This window comes from Anolis carolinensis, chromosome 3 (assembly GCF_035594765.1).
Source record: "Anolis carolinensis isolate JA03-04 chromosome 3, rAnoCar3.1.pri, whole genome shotgun sequence".
In the NCBI taxonomy this organism is placed as follows: Eukaryota; Metazoa; Chordata; class Lepidosauria; order Squamata; family Dactyloidae; genus Anolis; species Anolis carolinensis.
Genome location: NC_085843.1, coordinates 245340528 through 245359615, shown reverse-complemented (window position 1 = coordinate 245359615; position 19088 = coordinate 245340528). Strand labels below are relative to the sequence as shown.

At 41.5% G+C, this 19088-nt stretch overlaps 1 protein-coding gene across 2 annotated transcripts in view; it reads left to right on the top strand.

Moving 5' to 3' along the window:
• The first annotated feature begins 3064 nt into the window (after positions 1-3064).
• Positions 3065-19088, top strand: part of cab39 (calcium binding protein 39) — a 70096-nt gene continuing 54072 nt past the window's right edge. Inside the window, exon 1 of one of the 2 annotated variants that reach the window (XM_008106305.3) lies at positions 3065-3240. The gene's annotated coding sequence lies outside the window, so the exon portion shown is untranslated. Of the gene's footprint in view, positions 3241-3335; positions 3473-19088 lie in introns of those variants that run through there. The other variant, XM_062976543.1, reaches the window with a different exon arrangement.

Sequence of the window (19088 nt, the reverse complement as noted above, 5' to 3'; positions counted from 1 at the left end):
TCCAACTCTTTGTTTGTCACACAAGTCAGATGTTCCCACCTCAACATCTTTAAACTTACTCGCCCAACAACGCACAGTACATACATCAACACAATCACCATAAACAGCTTGCATTCTCTGATGAATCTTCTTTAGGGTGACACCTTCTGCTGTCAAGAATTCAGTGACTGCATATTGCTTAAGTCGCATTGACCGACAGTCTGCGCAGGGTTCCATACTGCACACTTTAACAACACAACCGTTCGATGCTAAGGCTTCCTACAAAATGAAACTGTAGAGGAGAGTCTACTGTACAAGCCAGTACCTGCCACATACCAGTACTGCCATCTGTTGAGGAGTTACAAAGGTGGAGGCATTACTTTTCATTCAACCCTTGCATGTTATGTTGTTCTTGGTTTGCATTGTTGTTGCCTTGTAAGCCACCCCAAATCCCTCTGGGGAGATGGGGCAGAATAAAAATAGAGTTGATTATTATTATTAGTAGTTGTAGTATTAGTAACTCGGGGGCAGCCTATAATGAAGTTTGAACTGCAATATATGGGTCTAGACCAGGCATGGGCCAACTTGGGCCCTCCCGGTGTTTTGGACAGGCTGTTAGGAACTGTGGGAGTTGAAGCCCAAAAGTTGGCCCTTGCTTGGTCAAGAACACGCTTCAGTAAACTTTGGCCCTCCAAGTGTTTTAGACTTCAACTCCCACAATTCCTAACAGCCATGGTCTAGAACAGTGGTTCCTAACCTCTGGTCTGTGGACCACCAGTGGTATCCAAGAAATAAAATATGGTCTGTGGCCTCTCCGTTACAATGAGAGTGATTGGTCTCACGAAACCCGGCAAAGGGGATGTCAGGAGGGGCGAGTCTGACTACCCATAAAAGGCACTTTCTTCTTCTCCTCCCTCCACCTGAGCAGAGCTGTTCCATGTGGTGCCTGGAATCAGGGGTGTCTTGATGTCTTCGTTTTTAGGCCTGTTCTTGGGGTTATTTGGGATGCTGATTCAGAAAATTACACTGGATGGACCACATCAGCTCTATATTATTAAATATGGTTTTCTGTGGGTGAGCAGATGGTGACAACTGAATGGCATGTGTTTTCTATCAGAAACTACAGCTGATGTGGTCTATCCAATGCAATTTTCTGAATCAGCACCCCAAATAACCAAACTGAATCTAAAGTTGGCCAAAAACTGATTTGTAACCCTTTTGGTACTAACGTTGGAGAGTTGTCCCTGGTCAAAGTGGTCTTTGGCCAAAAAGAGTTGGGAACCACTGGTCTAAACTAAAGCCAATAATGAAAGGACCAAGGCAGTGGGACCTCCGGCCCAACCCCTGTTCAGATGTCAACCAGCACGCTAATGCCCTAAATCAAGAAATAGCTTTCTAAGATCTATAAAGATACTCGCTGAAATACTTCAGCAAGCGAGAGTCCAAAAGTGGCAGGCTAAAACCTGTAAACTCAACCCATGGCTGATAGCAAATGAGAGACTTCCTCCTGGGCACACAGAAGACTGGGCGACTTGGAAGGCGCTGAACAGACTGTGCTCTGACACCACGAGATTCAGAGCCAACCTTAAGAAATGGGGCCTCAAAGTGGAGTCTGCAACATGCAAGTGTGAAGAAGAGCAAACCACAGACCACCTACTACACTACAGCCTGAGCCCTGCCACATGCACAGTGGAGGACCTTCTCACAGTGACACCAGAGGCACTCCAAGTGGCCAGCTACTGGTCAAAGGAAATTTAGTATCACGGCAAGTTTTTTTTTTAAACTTTGTGTTTTCAAAAACAATACAACTTGTACCCTCAGTTGGCTTCTGACATGATATGATAAATAAGTAACAACTCCCAATAAAGGAGGAGCCCCCGGTGGCACAGCGTGCTAAAGCTCTGAGCTGCTGAACTTGTTGACCGAAAGGTCGCAGGTTCGAATCCAAGGAGCAGAGTGAGCGCCCACTGTTAGCCCTGCTTCTGCCAACCTAGCAGTTCCAAAACATGCAAATGTGAATAGATCCATAGGTACCGCTCCGGCGGGAAGGTAACGGCGCTCCATGCAGTCATGCTGGCCACATGACCTTGGAGGTGTCTACGGACAATGGCGGCTCTTTGGCTTAGAAAAGAAGATGAGCACCAACCCCCAGAGTTGGACACGACTCGACTTAATATCTGAGGAAAACCTTTACCTTTTTACCCAATAAAGGATTCCCCCAGGCAGGAAAGCAGCCAGGCCTTGAAACCTGCAAGGCCTTTAAATGATAAAGGTAAAGGTTTCCCCTGACGTTAAGTCCAGTCATGTCTGACTCTGGGGGTTGGTGCTCATCTCCATTTCTAAGCCGAAGAGCCGGCGTTGTCCGTAGACACCTCCAAGGTCATGTGGCCGGCATGACTGCACGGAGCGCCGTTACCTTCCCGCCAGAGCGGTACCTATTGATCTACTCACATTGGCATGTTTTCGAACTGCTAGGTTGGCGCTCACGCCGCTCCCGGGGTTTGAACCTGGGACCTTTCGGTCTCCAGCTCAGTGCTTTAACGCACTTCGCCACCGGGGCTCCTTGTCATTTTACAATCAAGGTTATAATCAAGGTTATTTTGTTTACAGGTGTTAGAAATTATGGGAGTTGAGGCCCAAAACACCTTTGTGTTTTCAAAGACATTACAATTTGGATTCTGACACGATAAATAAATAACACCTTCCAACAAAGGATTCCCCCAGGCAGGAAAGCAGCCAGCCTTGAAACCTGCAAGACCATGAAATGCTAATCAATGTTATTTCGTTTACCGGCTGTGAGGAAGTGTGAGAGTTGAAGTCCAAAACTCCTGGAGGGCCCAAGTTGGTCCAAACCTGGTCTAGAAGGACCATGGAATCCAGCTCCGTGCGGGAAACCTTGGCTGTAGTTGTCCCTCCCGGCCGCAGAGGGCAGCAGCGAGGGCGCGGAGAGAGCAGGCGGGCTCTCTCTTGCCTGGCCGCCGCTCGTCGCCCGCTGCCTCATCGGCTGGTATCCGCCGGCGGGCTGGGAAGTGGGAAGGGAAGAGCGGAGGCGCGCGGGGCGGGGAAGGAAGGGAGGGAAGGCGGGGCCAGGCGGGCAGGCAGGCCGAGAGACAGACACCAGCAGCCCGGCAGAGGAGGGCGGCCCAGGCGTCGCGAGAGGGCCCACAGACGGCGACGACGCAGCAGCAAAGGACGACGACGACGAGGAGGAGGAAGGGGAGGGAGAGGGCGCCTTTGGACGTCTCCTCGCCGCCAGCGAAGGTAACCGTCCTGGCTTCGGGCCTTGTGGGTGGCGTTCGCTCTGAGGGCTCTGTTGGCCGAGGCGAGGCCTAGTCTGGCCTCGGAAGAAAAGGGAGCGCCTCTCTCGCCCTCACTCCCTCCCTTCCTTCGAGAGCAGCAACAGCGGAGGCCCCTTGTCTGAGGGAAAGCACAGGGTGTGTCCTCACGGGAACTTGACGCGCGTTCGGTGTCGTCACCCCTCCTCCTCCATTAGGTAACCTTGTCTCTTCCACACAGCTGAATAAAACCCCATATTTCCTGCTGGGAAATACGGCAGTTTTTTTTTATGAGAAACTGCAAGTGTGAGAGAATTGGCCGTCTGCAAGGACGTTAACCAGGGGACGCCCGGATGTTTTGATGTTTTTGCCATCCTTGTGGGAGGGTTCTCTCATGTTTCCGCATTGAGCTGGAGCTAACAGAGGGAGCTCATCCGCGCTGTCCCTGCGTTGGTTTCGAACTGGCAACCTTCAGGTCAGCAACCCAATCTTCAAGTCATCAGTCGTGCCAGCACAAGGGTTTAACCCACAGCGCCATTGAGGTCTTCTTTATAAGGCAGTGTGGACCCAGATAACCCAGTTGAAAGCAGATAGTGTGGGATTTTCTGTCTTGATATTCTGGGTTACATGGCCCACAGTCTCAGCACTGACTGCCACATAACGCCATTTGAAAATGCATGTTATAGATCAGGCATGGGCCAACTTGGGCCCTCCAGGTGTTTTGGACTTGAACTCCCACAATTCCTAACAGCCAGTAGTTGAAGTCCAAAACACCTGGAGGGCCCAAGTTGGCCCATGCCTGGTCTACATGTATTAAACAACAGGCCTTCCTCTTCCCTCTTGCCTAGTCGCTATGGCTTCGCATCCTCCCTGGAGCTGAGGGGATTGATAATAATAAATCTTTATTTATATCCAGCGTTCCTCCCGTGATGGGACCCAAAGCGGCTCCCAACATATTAAAATGCAATAAAATACAAAACAAAATAATCAACAATCAAAGACACAAATATAATAATAATAGTAATAAACGTTATTTGTATCCCACCACCATTTCCCCAAAGGGACTTGGGGCGGCTTACAAAAGCGCCACGAGGTGCAGCATACAATATAAAATGGTACATGAATATAAAACAGTATCATATAAACATTATAGAAATTATTAATTAAAAATTATAACAACCACAATCAACACATATCACATAAAATGAAAATGGCATAATTTTAAAACACAGAACATCCAAGGAAACTAGCTACCATCAATTCATAACTAAAGTTCTAAAGTGTCAACCTCAAAAACCTGTTTAAATATCCATGTTTTTAAAATGGATCAAAAGGATTGGAGGGTAGGGGCTAATCAAATTTCCTTCCGGGGGTATTCCAGAGCCAGGGTGCTACTACAGAGAAGGCGTCTTCTGTTCCCACCAACCACACTTGAGAAGATAAATTATAATAAGCAATTAAAAAACCATAAATAGCATTTTAAAACTATATATATATATGTGTGTGTGTGTGTCTTGTCAATCTTATTGCATTGATTAATAATGGAGCTCAATTAATATGGGGGCCAACTTTAGATGTCTAATTAGTTTGGCACCACTTTGACTGTCAAGGCTCTGGAATCTTGCCTTTTGTAGTTAGGCACCAGCACTCTTTGGCAGCGAGGGCTAAGGACCCTACAAAACTACAACTCCCACTACATTGAGGCATGGCAGTTAAATCGCTGCCAGACTGTATTCATTCTACAGTGTAGACAAGCCTTTTTGTGGTGCAGAGCACCCAGCGTCTCCTTGGTGTCTCCTCAGCATTGTTGTCATTGCAAGTGGCCTCCATTAAAAAAACTTTCTTTGCTGAAACATGTCAGTATTGAAGGAGGAAGGGAGGTGGCGAGACGATTAGTCCAATAATAGTAACCTCTTTCTTTTTCTTTCTTTAAACGTGGCCTTTCAGACACCCAACAGCAAAGAAAAATGAAAGCCTATTTGCTTTGCTTTGCTTTTGCAATATTGTGTTGTCCAGGAAGAGGCCCAGTTTGAGTTAATATCACTACACACTTCTGAAGTGCTAGGATATTTCCATATGTATTAAGAATACTTAGGCCTGTACATTTTTTTCCAATCATTGCATCACCGTAGGAAATCAAGAGTGAAAGTAATTCCCAAAATCTCTTGGACAATGTTTGTTTCCTTTTTTTAATTGGCTTGGTTTATTTGGTAGCATCCCACTGTAACCTTTGGGGGGAAATGATACTGGATGCTCTGTAAAAATAGTGTGTGATGATCACTAAAAGATACTTCTTTAACTCTTGTGAAATTGCACTAAGAATAATAGTGCTGTATTAAGAATATATTTTGTTCATTTTAAGCCTTACTTAGAGTTTCTAAATCTGAAGCCCTAATAGTTCATGAAAATATATTCCTAAATAAATTGAAGTTCAAAATGTTATACAGGATTTGCTTGTCGAATCATTTGTTCCAAGGTAATGTACTAAATAGCAGAAAGTGTATATTGTTTATAAATATGGGGCTGATCTTTTTAACTGATACGTTTCTAGAGTACCAAAGCAAAGTGGCTTATACTTTTTGAATACAACTGTTTTACTACTACACAGGAATGTTCTAGATTGTCATATTATAAAATTCTGATTAAATAATGGACACTCTAAAGCACAATTGTCAACTTCTCATGTCTTCTAGTAGGTCCCCTGTGGTTATGGAAATGTGTCTTTTATATAACTCCAGATAAAGCATGTGAATGTAAACATGATTTGAAATTCTTCAGACTAAATTATTTAAAGTTCAGGAAGAGGAAACTTGAATATAAGAACTATTAAAATCATGTTGTTCCAGTGAATCCGTTCTGCTTGGAACCAAGAGTTGGATTTAGTCCACAAATCTAGGTGGGATTCAGACTTAGGAGGCATAGCCTTTTATTTATTGTATTTGCCACATCACAATTGTTGCTGAAGGTGACAAGATAGTAAGATGACAAGATTGTCAGTGTTCATATGATGCTCCCAACTTATTAGAATTGTTGAAGTTTTGCTTTCTGGAAGAAGAAGAAAAATGTAGAAGTTTGCTTTAGAGTTAACAGGTTGTGTAATAAGTCAGCCTAGTGTCTAACACAGTATTGTAACATTTCAAATAAAACAGTACTTCGTTATTTGAGGTGTATTATTACCTTGATAAGTGTGATCAAAGGTATAGATGGATATGTCTGGATTTTTGTCTTGATGATGGCAGAATTCATAATTAGCAACTGTGTTCTGTTTAACACAGAATGTGTTCATTGTCTCTACTTCATTAATACATCATGTGTTTTCATGTAACAGCCAAGAAACAGAGTTTACTCTTCTAGTGCCTCATTGAACATTGCTATAGATCGATCCACGGGGTGGTTTCTCAGGGTGTGTCTGAATACCTGCACTTATGGGGCTCACCAAAAGGTTATTTGATGTGTTTTTTTAGGTCTGTGATATTTGTAGTGATTCTGTAAATATTTGTTAAGCAGATACATTTAGATTGGAGAACTTACAACCCTTAAATTCCTATGCAGTATACTCCTTTGTATAAAGGAAGTTCAGCCTATTTATTCATCAGCTATTCAAGTGTTATATGAAAATGTTGTTTTCTTAAGACTTACAGACATGAAGCTATGCCTATTTCTATGAAGTTATGTCAAAAATGCCCCCCTCCCTAAAATGTCTAGATTCCTAATATAGAATATTTGTTTGGGCAGGGAAGGATTTCTATTTTTTATATTCTAAAATGGTAGCTGTTTTTAATGCTAAAATATCACCAAATTGTACTAACTATACTATTGTTTTTCCTTGAAATTTGTTTTGTGATGTTTGTATCTATTGTTCTTTAAGAATTCTGTGTTTACCAATGATTCAAAAACTAGTTCCTGTAGATTGTTAAATGAATGTAATATGTCAGTTATTTAATACAAGAGAAGATCTGGTTCTGGATAGTTTAATTTTACAAACGTTTTCAAGGTCTCTTTGGGAGATGGAGATCTTGTGACTTATCAGATTTGAGTTTCAAGTCACACTTGAAACTATATCTCAATGATTTCTGTGAGTGTTCACATTGCAGTTGCAGGCCTGCAATAATTGTTCAGTACTTCTGATTTTATATAATGGTAGGTATACATAATGGCACTTTCCCGTAATAAAAGGGTAGTGGTGGGAATCACCAATATGCTTAAGGTTATATAACTAAATTACTTCAAAACGATGATACATCATAGGGTTTCAAGGACTAAACCCTGCTTCCTCAGAGGCTTTATTGTCAGAAGACTCTTTTTTCAGCAGCAGCCTGACACTTACGCCCTAAAGGAATTTTCCCAGAAAATAGTTGTCCTGAATGTTGTATGTGCTATTTTTTCTACTTCTTTGGTTATGACCTGACTTATTAGTGTCAAAACAAGATTAATAATTGCAGAAGAGCCAGATGTAACCAACTGCTGTGCAGTAATTAATTTGTCTTTTAAAGGAATGAATCTAGCATTAAAAAGAACATTGAGATAAGTATAGTGACAGTTAAAACTTAATTTAATAGCAACATCCTTTTTTAAATTCAGAAAATGGTTACGAATAAAGAAATTACTTTCAAAGCGTTTACAATGAATTCACTCCTTAAAGCTATTTTTCATAACTAAGGACAGTAGACTTCTGAACATTGAGATCACAGTCAGGTGTTGGAAAGCATGTATTAGGCAAAAGAAGAAAGAGGCCTTCACATGCTTATTGATGGTTGTATTATATTACTTAAAAAGTTTTTATTCTTACCCTGTTTTGTTAAAAGCTCAGTGCACTTACTATAATACAGAATAATCACATAACCCTTTTAACAATAAAATACAATAACCAATAAGGATGTGAAGGAAGACCTCTTTCTTCATTTGCCTATGGATCTTAAAATCAGCAACACTTCCTACATCTATAAATAAGTGCCTTGAATACACAATTGTTATTCTAGCACAAGGCCACAAAGTATGAGGTTATTGGTGCCCTCCTTTCCAATTGAGATTCTCCTTAATGTTACTCATAAGATTGCCAGGGTGAAAACTGAAAAGAGCTCTTACACCTTCAGTTGTTCTGTAAACGAGAGCATTCCAGCAGATGTTGCTTGATTCCTCGTTATATGACAAGCAACACCTGTCAAACTTCCTTGTCTTACCTTACAATTCAAGGTTTAGGGTCCATTTCCAGTTGCTAGTCTAGCAACTGTAGTAATAATATTACAGTTTTCTTGTCAAGATTTGTTCAGATTGGATTTTCCATTCCTTTCTGCCGAGGTTAAGCAAATGTAACTTGCCCAAGTTAACCTGATGAGTTCCTGTGGCCAACAGTGGATTTAAACAGCGGTCTCCTGGGGTCCTAGTCCAATGCTCAGATTCCTAAACCATTCTGGTTCACTTCTGGCAGGCACATATATAGAATATATAGAATCATGTTGACAGTTTCCTTAACTAAACTTGGGTCATTGTAAAGCAGCTTACTATAAATCATAAACATTCACTAATATAGTTCAAATAAACTTGTTTCTATCAGTATCCTATACAGAGCCTTCCTATAAGGAGCTTTTTAACATTTGGCAGTGCACTCTCTCAATTGTAAATATTTGGCTGATTCTAAATATATTGTACTCTTGTCACTCTCTGGTTCATAACTGGAAAACACATGCATGCATGCAAAAATTTACGTTGCCTCTGAATTCCTTGAAGCATATACTCCAAACCTATTTTGAAAAGTTCATCTCTAAAGAGATCTCAGACTTGGTGTTTGGTTTTGTATAATCTCATGGTTTCACCAGAATGAATGTGAGTGTAGGTGAATTAAGTTGAATAATTTTAGACAAAAAAGCAACCTCAAAATTTGGGTCATTGTATTCATGACTCAGTGTAACGTACAGTATAAACTTGGGTGATGAAAATGATGGTGGCGATGGCTCTTAAGCACTTAGTTACCATACCAGAAAGGGTAGAGGGAGTTGGTGCTTTCCCCCAGGACAAAATCAGCTACTATTGGGATTAAGTTCTTGCCTCTATTAGAAGACAATGGTTCCTTTTTTGATAGAGGGAAAGTATATGCAGTATAAATTTATCAAAAAGAAGGAACCACTCACTTCTCTGAGTAGTGTGGCAAAAGGCCGCTGTGTCATTAGGGTAGGTTTCATTCATATGAACCTCTCTTTGTACCACAATCACTTTGCTGAATCTTCACTTCTGGGTTGCTCAGAACTATGAAGTTTACTCACGAGCAAGCAAATAAAAGGCATGTTTCCCTGCTTCCCTTTGTCCAGATTGCCTTCCATCTCACCCCTTGCTGCTGCTGTCTTTTCAGTTGGTAAGGCCCTGTGCGGAGGCTCCTATTCCGACACTGGCAGTGGCGCATTTCCTTTGGTCAGCAGGATAGTTATGGTGGGCTTCTGGACTGGCAATGGCAGTGCCCCCTAGTAGCAGCTCCACTATTAGCCTGGGAGCTGAAGGAGAGGAGCATGATTAATGAAACATTGCTCAAATAGATGTAGTAGATAAGCACTCCTAGTTAATGAATACATGAAAAATATAGTGCAGAGGTACTATTTAACTTGTAAATCAATGTTATTTATTATTATTAAAGAAGTATAAATAGAAAATGGGACTTGTATTTTAAGCTGAGGATTTGTGCTTTATGATTTATGTTCCTAGTTTAAATCAGCCCCTTTATAGTGTGTAAATGGACAGATTCAGAATTAAGCCAAAAGGGGAGAGCCTCTTAATTTATGCAGAAATTACTGTAGCAGTTTCTCAAACATGTGAGATCTATTTAGGGCAGAGGAGATAATCGTGTTGTGCCCAGTTCTATGTACTTTTACAAACAGGTAGCCGAGTGTGCCTCAAAACTGCATACAGTGATTCCTTGGTATCTGCTGGGGTTTGATTCCAGGACCCTCTGTCAATGCTAAAATCCATTGATGCCCAAGTCCCATTAAATGCAGTGGTGTAGTAAAATGGTGTTACTTAAGTAAAATCTATATTTGCATTTTGGAATTTTAAAAGAATATTTTCAAGCGGTGGGTTGTTGAATCATGGATATGGAGAATCATTTGTCGATTTTATAAATATGTCACACTAAAAGCTTTTAGATTGAAGGCTTTATCTGTTATACTAAACATAGTTTCTAGGGCAGCTGTAGGGGTTTACCACTTTTCTGTTTAAACCTTTACAGCTACCAAATGTAAATCTTCCACATACCATATTGACTGTACTTTCCCATGTCTACATTTCTGCTACCAGTGTAAGAACCTCCTCCTGTCCTGTTGCTGTGGCCACCACCTAAAGGCACCTGTGTGAGATATTATTAAATTTCTATCCCCAACAGTCACCACCCCTCTTTATTCACTATTGTCACCACGGACACTATAACATATAAATACTGATTCCCTCACTTTTTTCTAACTACACCTACTGCCTAGGGACATCCACCTGGCCATTCACCATCCTTACTCAAATCCTCCCAGACATTCCTTCAGTCATCACTCATTCTCATCATATCAGCCCCCCCCCCCCACACACACACTTTTGTCCATAATATACATTATGCATCAAAGTGAATTGCCTTTGCTTATATACATACTAGCTGTGCCCGGCCACGCGTTGCTGTGGCTTAGTCTGGTGGTGTTGGTCAGTCTACATTAGGTTGTATTTATGCTGTGACCTCCACCCTTCTTTATACTCACATTAGTAGTAGTATTTGAAGTCTGTTACCTTCTTCAATTTTTGTGTTGATTGATAATTGCTTGAGATCCCTGTTGTCTTTGGTTTGTTGTTAATTGTAATGTCTGATTCTGCTGAGTGCGGTTTATATTTTTATTGTGGTACAATAGTCCTTTTTTTGTTTTGCCTGTGTAGGTGTTTATTATTATTGTTGTTGTAGTGGTCATGAAGGTTGGATAAGTTAGATGCTACTGTATTGTTTTTTGGAGGCTCAGTGTAGCACTGACTGGCCTCTCAGCCTCAGTGACTGGCTGTTTCTTGCCTGTGATGGTGTTGATTCTTATTGTTGTTGTTGTTGTTGTCATTGTTATTATTGTAATTGTTTTTTTGGAGGCCAAGTGTGAATGTAGGGATTGGGGAGGTGGATGAGTTGTGTTGTCAAATGTTGTATTTGTTATAGTCACAATGCGTTGTTGTGAGTTTTGTGGGTCTGGATTGTGGTTTTGTGGTGTGGTTGTGTTGTTACAACTGAGAGGCAAGGCTTTTGTGTTGTGTTGCGAAGTTTTGTATTTCTGGGTCGTTTAGTTGTGTGCCAAGTTTTGTATTTCTGGGGCGTTTAGTTGTGTTGTTATAGTCACGATGCATTGTTGTGAGTTTTGTGGGTCCGGATTGTGGTTTTGTGTTGTGGTTGTGTTGTTACAATCGGGAGGGAATGCTTTTGTGTTGTGTTGCCAAGTTTCGTATTTCTGGGGCGTTTAGTTGTGTTGTTATAGTCATGATGCGTTGTTGTGAGTTTTGTGGGTCCGGATTGTGGTTTTGTGGTGTGGTTGTGTTCTTACAATTGGGAGGCAAGGCTTTTGCGTTGTGTTGTCAAATTTTGTATTTCTGGGGTGTTTTGTTGTGTTATAGTCACAATGCGTTGTTGTGAGTTTTGTGGGTCCGGATTGTGGTTTTGTGGTGTAGTTGTGTTGTTACAACCGGGAGAAAAGGCTTTTGTGTTGTGTTGTCAAGTTTTGTATTTCTGGGGTGTTTAGTTGTGTGCCAAGTTTCGTATTTCTGGGGCGTTTAGTTGTGTTGTTATAGTCACAATGCATTGTTGTGAGTTTTGTGGGTCCAGATTGTGGTTTTGTGGTGTGGTTGTGTTGTTACAACCGGGAGGCAAGGCTTTTGCGTTGTGTTGTCAAGTTTTATATTTCTGGGGCGTTTAGTTGTGTGCCAAGTTTTGTATTTCTGGGGCGTTTAGTTGTGTTGATATAGTCACGATGCGTTGTTGTGAGTTTTATGGGTCCGGATTGTGGTTTTGTGGTGTGGTTGTGTTGTTACAACCTGGAGGGAAGGCTTTTGCCTTGTGTTGCCAAGTTTCGTATTTACGGGGCATTTAGTTGTGTTGTTATAGTCACGATGCGTTGTTGTGAGTTTTGTGGGTCCTGTGTGGTTTTGTGGTGTGGTTGTGTCGTTACAACTGGGAGGCAAGGCTTTTGCATTGTGTTGCCAAATTTTGTATTTCTGGGGCGTTTAGTTGTGTTGTTATCGCATGATGCGTTGTTGTGAGTTTTGTGGGTCTGGATTGTGGTTTTGTGGTGTGGTTGTGTTGTTGTAACCTGGAGGCAAGCCTTTTGTATTGTGTTGCCAAATTTCGTATTTCTGGGATGTTTAGTTTTGTTGTTATAGTCACTGCGCAAACAACTTTATCATTTTATATATATAGACTAGCTGTGCCCGGCCACGCGTTGCTGTGTCTTAGTCTGGTGGTGTTGGTCAGTCTGCATTAGGTTGTATTTATGCTGTGAGCTCCACCCTTCTTTATGCTCACATTAGTAGTAGTATTTGAAGTCTGTTACCTTCTTCAATTTTTGTGTTGATTGATAATTGCTTGAGATCCCTGTTGTCTTTGGTTTGTTGTTAGTTGTAATGTCTGATTCTGCTGAGTGCGGTTTATATTTTTATTGTGGTACAATAGTCTTTTTTTTGTTTTGCCTGTGAAAGTGTTTATTATTATTGTTGTTGTAGTGATTATGAAGGTTGGATAAGTTAGATGCTACTGTATTGTTTTTTGGAGGCCCAGTGTAGCACTGACTGGCCTCTCAGCCTCAGTGCCTGGCTGTTTCTTGCCTGTGATGGTGTTGATTCTTATTGTTGTTGTTGTTGTCATTGTTATTATTGTAATAGTTTTTTTGGAGGCCAAGTGTGAATGTAGGGATTGGGGAGGTGGATGAGTTGTGTTGTCAAATTTTGTATTTGTTATAGTCACAATGCGTTGTTGTGAGTTTTGTGGGTCCGGATTGTGGTTTTGTGGTGTGGTTGTGTTGTTACAACCGGGAGGCAAGGTTTTTGCATTGTGTTGTCAAGTTTTATATTTCTGGGGCATTTAGTTGTGTGCCAAGTTTCGTATTTCTGGGGCGTTTAGTTGTGTTGTTATAGTCACGATGCATTGTTGTGAGTTTTATGGGTCCGGATTGTGGTTTTGTGGTGTGGTTGTGTTGTTACAACCTGGAGGGAAGGCTTTTGCGTTGTGTTGTCAAGTTTCGTATTTCTGGGGCGTTTAGTTGTGTTGTTATAGTCATGATGCGTTGTTGTGAGTTTTGTGGGTCCTGTGTGGTTTTGTGGTGTGGTTGTGTTGTTACAACTGGGAGGCAAGGCTTTTGCATTGTGTTGCCAAGTTTTGTATTTCTGGGGCGTTTAGTTGTGTTGTTATCGCATGATGCGTTGTTGTGAGTTTTGTGGGTCTGGATTGTGGTTTTGTGGTGTGGTTGTGTTGTTGTAACCTGGAGGCAAGCCTTTTGCATTGTGTTGCCAAATTTCGTATTTCTGGGATGTTTAGTTTTGTTGTTATAGTCACTGCGCAAACAACTTTATCATTTTATATATATAGATTGAGTATCCCTTATCCAAAATCCAAAACACTTTTTATCCCAAGCATTTTCGATAGAGGGTACTAAAACCGTTGTAAATTAATTTTGTTATGGTTTAGGTTCCAGATGCCTCAGCCATCATTAACAGGATCCTGTAGGCCAATCTGTAGACCCACAATTAGGAATTGGTTTTCTAGTGAATTAGCACTTTTTTTTTTGCAGTTTTTGAACTTTTTACTGAGCCATTCAAACCCATTGGGTGACCTGGACAAGTCACACTTTCAAACCTAGGAGGGAAGGAAAAAGCAAACCAACTTTGAACAAATCTTGTCAAGAAAACACCATGATAACTTCACTTTAGAATTGCTATATCAAACAACTTGGAGACACACAGCAACAACAGATTGACTCAGGAGAACCAATACATTAAAACAAACTGATCCGTTACTCAGTGTACCTTTTTAGTTGCTTTAAAGTTTAAGCAATATTAACTTAATCCAAATAATCGTAGATTCACCATAGCTGTTTTTATAGGCTTTAGTAATTATAATCTTGTGCTATTGGTTTCAGTGAGGTTTGAAGTGTTTATTACTCTGGATCAGACTCACTGTTTTAATATTAATAATGGATATTAAGGATATTTTGGAGTGCAATCCATTTACGGATGAGATTTGAAGCTATTTTTAATTGAAGCGTTTTTATTAAAAGCCTTAAAATAAAGAAAAGTTCAAATTGAATTGACATACATTTCAGGGGAACTGCTGAGTTACACTGAGGTTTTAATGTGTACAGTTTTAAAACTGTACAGGACAGGAATATCTCCCAGGAATATACATGGAAATACTGTATTCATCCTTGACACCTGTTCTATCTTAAGTTGGAATCCTGCACTTAGAAATAAACTTACATTTTAAAAGTACTCTGTGTGCAGAGAGAAGCTTACATTTCTGAGTTGTAGATGAATTTTCTTGGAAATGACAGTCAAGTCATCTTGCACCTAAACATAACCTAGTCAAATGTCTTCTCAATACAATGATTACAAGTTGGCAATTTTCCGAGCCACAGGTGGTTTTTCTCCTGTTTCAGCTGTAGAACAGGCACTAGCATACTAGCCAGGCACACAGGCCTTCTATACCTATCTGCGAAAGTCAGAAACTTGTTCTGCCTGTAATACTTGTTTTTCTGCTTGGCCATTCATGCCTTACATTACATGAAGTACATTCAAATACTGCTGCTCCTAAATCATAGCATCGTACTGGTGATAGGCAGTAAACTAACTTTTAAATGAAGCATGAAAAACTGAGTTGTCAGAACAGAAGTTTCCTCAAGTTTGGGATTGATTCAAAGTTTAACACATCTAAGGCTACAGTCCTATGCACTCATTAGGTTAGGTCTCATTGAACTGGCACTTAGTAAAGTTAAAGGTTTCCCCTGACGTTAAGTCCAGTCATGTCTGACTCTGGGGGTTGGTGCTCATCTCCATTTCTAAGCCGAAGAGCCGGCGTTGTCCGTAAACACCTCCAAGGTCATGTGGCCGGCGTGACTGCATGGAGCGCCGTTACCTTCCCGCCGGAGTGGTACCTATTGATCTACTCACATTGGCATGTTTTCGAACTGCTAGGTTGGCAGAAGCTGGAGCTAACAGCGGCTGCTCATGCCACTCCCGGTCTCATGCCTTTCGGTCTGCAAGTTCAGCAGCTCAGTGCTCTAACACACTTCTCCACCGGGACTTACTTCTGAGTAAATGTTCCGAGAATTTCACCGTAGATCTTTGGAGCTAAAAGCTTCTAAAGCATCTACAATCGTCAGTGTATTTTGAGTGTATCCAACTAGGAATTAAAAAGTTGATCTGTATGAGCCATTTAGTCCAACTCATGTCTGCAGGAATCTGTTAATAAAGAACTCCTGAGGGAGTGAGGGAAACCAAATATTTATTTGGAAAAGATGCTCAGGCTAGTAACTTGGGATGTTCCCTCCTGTGACCTGGTTCTGATCTGATCATGAGTAGTTTATACCATTTGATTCCTCATGTGGACCCCATCTTATTCAAATAAATAACCCAAAGAGTTAGCCACCTGTGAATGTATGTTTGGAAGCTGATTAACACATAGTTCTTATGAATACCAAAGACCAAGGTCTCTGAATAAAGTGTATATTTGCACAGCTTTATATAAAACTCAGGGACGATTTGCCACCTGCTCCTTTGTTTCCCTGTGTCCATTCTTTTTCTGCTGCTGTTTAGTCCATCTTCCTCCTTTAAGGTTATTCATGGGGTCTTTCAAGCACAGATTGGCAGTTGGGCTACAGTGAGAATGGCTTTACCAATCTAGCTATGCTAGGGCAATTTATTGGCTCCATTTATGGTGTCAGCAGTATGAAGTAAAGATGCAGTTGTTGCCTAGAGGAGATTTATTCACCTTAGGCAATCAAAAATACTGAATTGTAATTGCAAATGCCAAATTATACAGGGCTGTATAACTCCACTGATATTATTTTGTGCGGCAGAGCAAGATGTACTGTTTTTGCTTTGAAACTTGTACTATTTGCAACTTGGACATCTGGCTCCAGGATGTCTAGGAAAGCTGAAAAGTTGTGCCTCATATCCACAGCTAGAGAGATGTACTGTGTAGTTCAACTACAGGGGGTGCTTTTGAAGCAATTTGTCTAATTTTGGCATATGCACTTTAAAAATAACAAATACTGAAACAATGTGGAATTTGTGGTATCCTCTCTAACACCAAAGACTCCCAAGTGGCCCTTTCACTTCCTAAACACAGACTGCCAGTTACATTTGTACTTACCTGTGCAGTAGTGAGTTTTTGACCTCAGCAACTATAAGCAAACTTGTCTTCCCTTCCCTCCTTCCCCTCCGCCTCTTTTCTAAATATACATGTTAGTTGTTCGTAACATCTCTGCAGCCTGAAAGAAGAAGCTGCTTCATTATTAATCTACATTAAATTCAATTTCATTTGGAATTTACTCCTGTGGATAATTCAGATCATTAAAAGACTTCATTTATGCAGTCTTTATGATGTCAATTATTCAAGTGGGATACAGACTGTTATTTCTAGTTGAGGGATGGAGAAATATCAGAAGTGGTCCATTGAGCTGTAGATTTGTCCAATATTTGATTTTTTCCCCCAATCTAGAAGGAATTGAGTTTCTAATGGAGACTACAGTCTCCCTACCTGAGCTAGCCAGGGTTTTCTCAGGCTTGACGTTGGAGTCCCAGTGGCTTATAGTGCTGGGGACTTCAGTATTCATGCAAAGACCACCCTGTCGGGAGTGGCTCAGGACTTCATGGCCACCATGGCAACCATGGGGCTGTCCCAAGTGGTATTTGGCCCTACCCACAGAGCTGAACTTAAATTGGACTTGGTTTTCTATCAGGAATGGGAAGAAAGTGACTGTGTAGAAGAGCTGACCATTGCTCTGTTGCCATGGACTGACCATAATCTGGTCAAGTTTAGACTTACCACACACCCCAACCTCTGCAGGGGTGACGGACCAATTAGAATAGTCCGCCCCAAGAGGCTTATGGATCTGGAAGGGTTTTTGATGGCTCTTGGGGAATTTCCCACCACCTCGGTAGGTGATCCTGTCAATATTCCGGTCACTCTTTGGAATAAGGAGATTACTATGGCAATAGACATGATTGCTCCAGGACATCCCATTTCACATCGCGGAGCTAAATCAATTTCCTGGTTCAACAAGGAGTTGGCAATGATGAAGCCTGTGAAACGGAGACTAGAGCGCATGTGGTGAAAAACCCGTAACGAGTCAGATCAAACATGGGTGCGTATTCCATGGCAATGGAAGCCGCAAAGTAACCTTTCATTGCGGCCAACAGTGTGCCCGTTGTTGCACCCCAAGGCAGCGCAAGCACTTGAAAATCAGACCGGAGCCAATATAACACACAAGCTGTTTATATATATATATCTATTCGCATTTAAGGTGGAAGGTCAGAGTAAGAAATAGTCCTTAATATATAGTCAATTGCAGTTCAGAAAGAGTTCAGCAATGTCTAAATTGTAATTCACAAGTGAAAACTCGATAGCTTCCTCCAAGAAATCAAAGTTTGCCCATGAAACATTAGCAGGAACTGTAAATCTGCAAACTTTAAATCCACTCGAATGGTCTCGTAGCAGGAGCAAGAAAGCAAGGTAAACAAGGCAGAGTCAATCTCGATTCAGGAACAAGGAAACTTGGTGCAAAAACAAGGTCTACTTGAGAGTCACAGCACGGCTCGCCTGGAACTGGGAACTTGGCACGGAGTCAGGAGACAAGGCAAGGAGCTGGAAACTGGAACCTCTTCCGAGGAAAGGCAGAGTTTGACACCGCAACGAGAATACAGTGAGGGGCACTTTTAAGGAAATAATAATAATAATATAATAAAACTTTATTTATATCCCGCCACCATCTCCCCAACGGGGACTCGGGGCGGCTTACATGGGGCCATGCCCAGAACAATACAATATAGCAAAATATAAAAACATATCATAATACAATTACAACAATACAAAAATAATCATGTACAGTACAACACAAAATCAAAAAAGCAATATAACAGGGCGGGCCGCATGAACACTCAGTTAAAACCTGGGGTGAGAAAAAGATAAGAATAAAACCACGGGGAGCAGAGACATAAAATAGCAAACAGTCTGGAGGATAGATGATGGGGGGAGTAACAAAAAAGTGTGTAACAGTTACTCTCCGAAAGCACATCGGAAGAGCCATGTTTTTAGATCTTTCCTAAAGTCTAAAAGAGTGGAGGCTTGCCTGATTTCAATGGGCAATGAGTTCCACAAACGGGGGGCCACAGCGGAAAAGGCCCTCTCCCTTGTTCCTACAAGGCGGGTCTGGGATAAAGGCAGTGGCGACAGGAGGGCCTCCCCTGACGATCGAAGAGATCGGGCAGGTTTATGGTAGGAGATACGGTCACGAAGGTAGGTGGGTCCCAAACCGTTTAGGGCTTTATATATGAAACCCAAGTTTGTAAAATTAAGGAGTACAGGACCCACAAAAACTTCCCATGGGAAAGTTAGCCATCCGACTTGAGAGCTAATCTTCGACTCCGTTTCACTCCCTCTTTCCTGCTTCTATCTTTTGTAACAAATTCCTTCCGATTAAAAGTCTCATCTTCACCCAGGTCAAAACCATCTGGTGTGGGTAACGATGAGGAGACTTCGGAATGTTTGCCAATTAGAGGTTCTTCTGAAACAACTATATCAGGCAGCTGCAAGGCCATGGAGCCTCGGTCCGGGGCAGAAAGGTCTGCAAA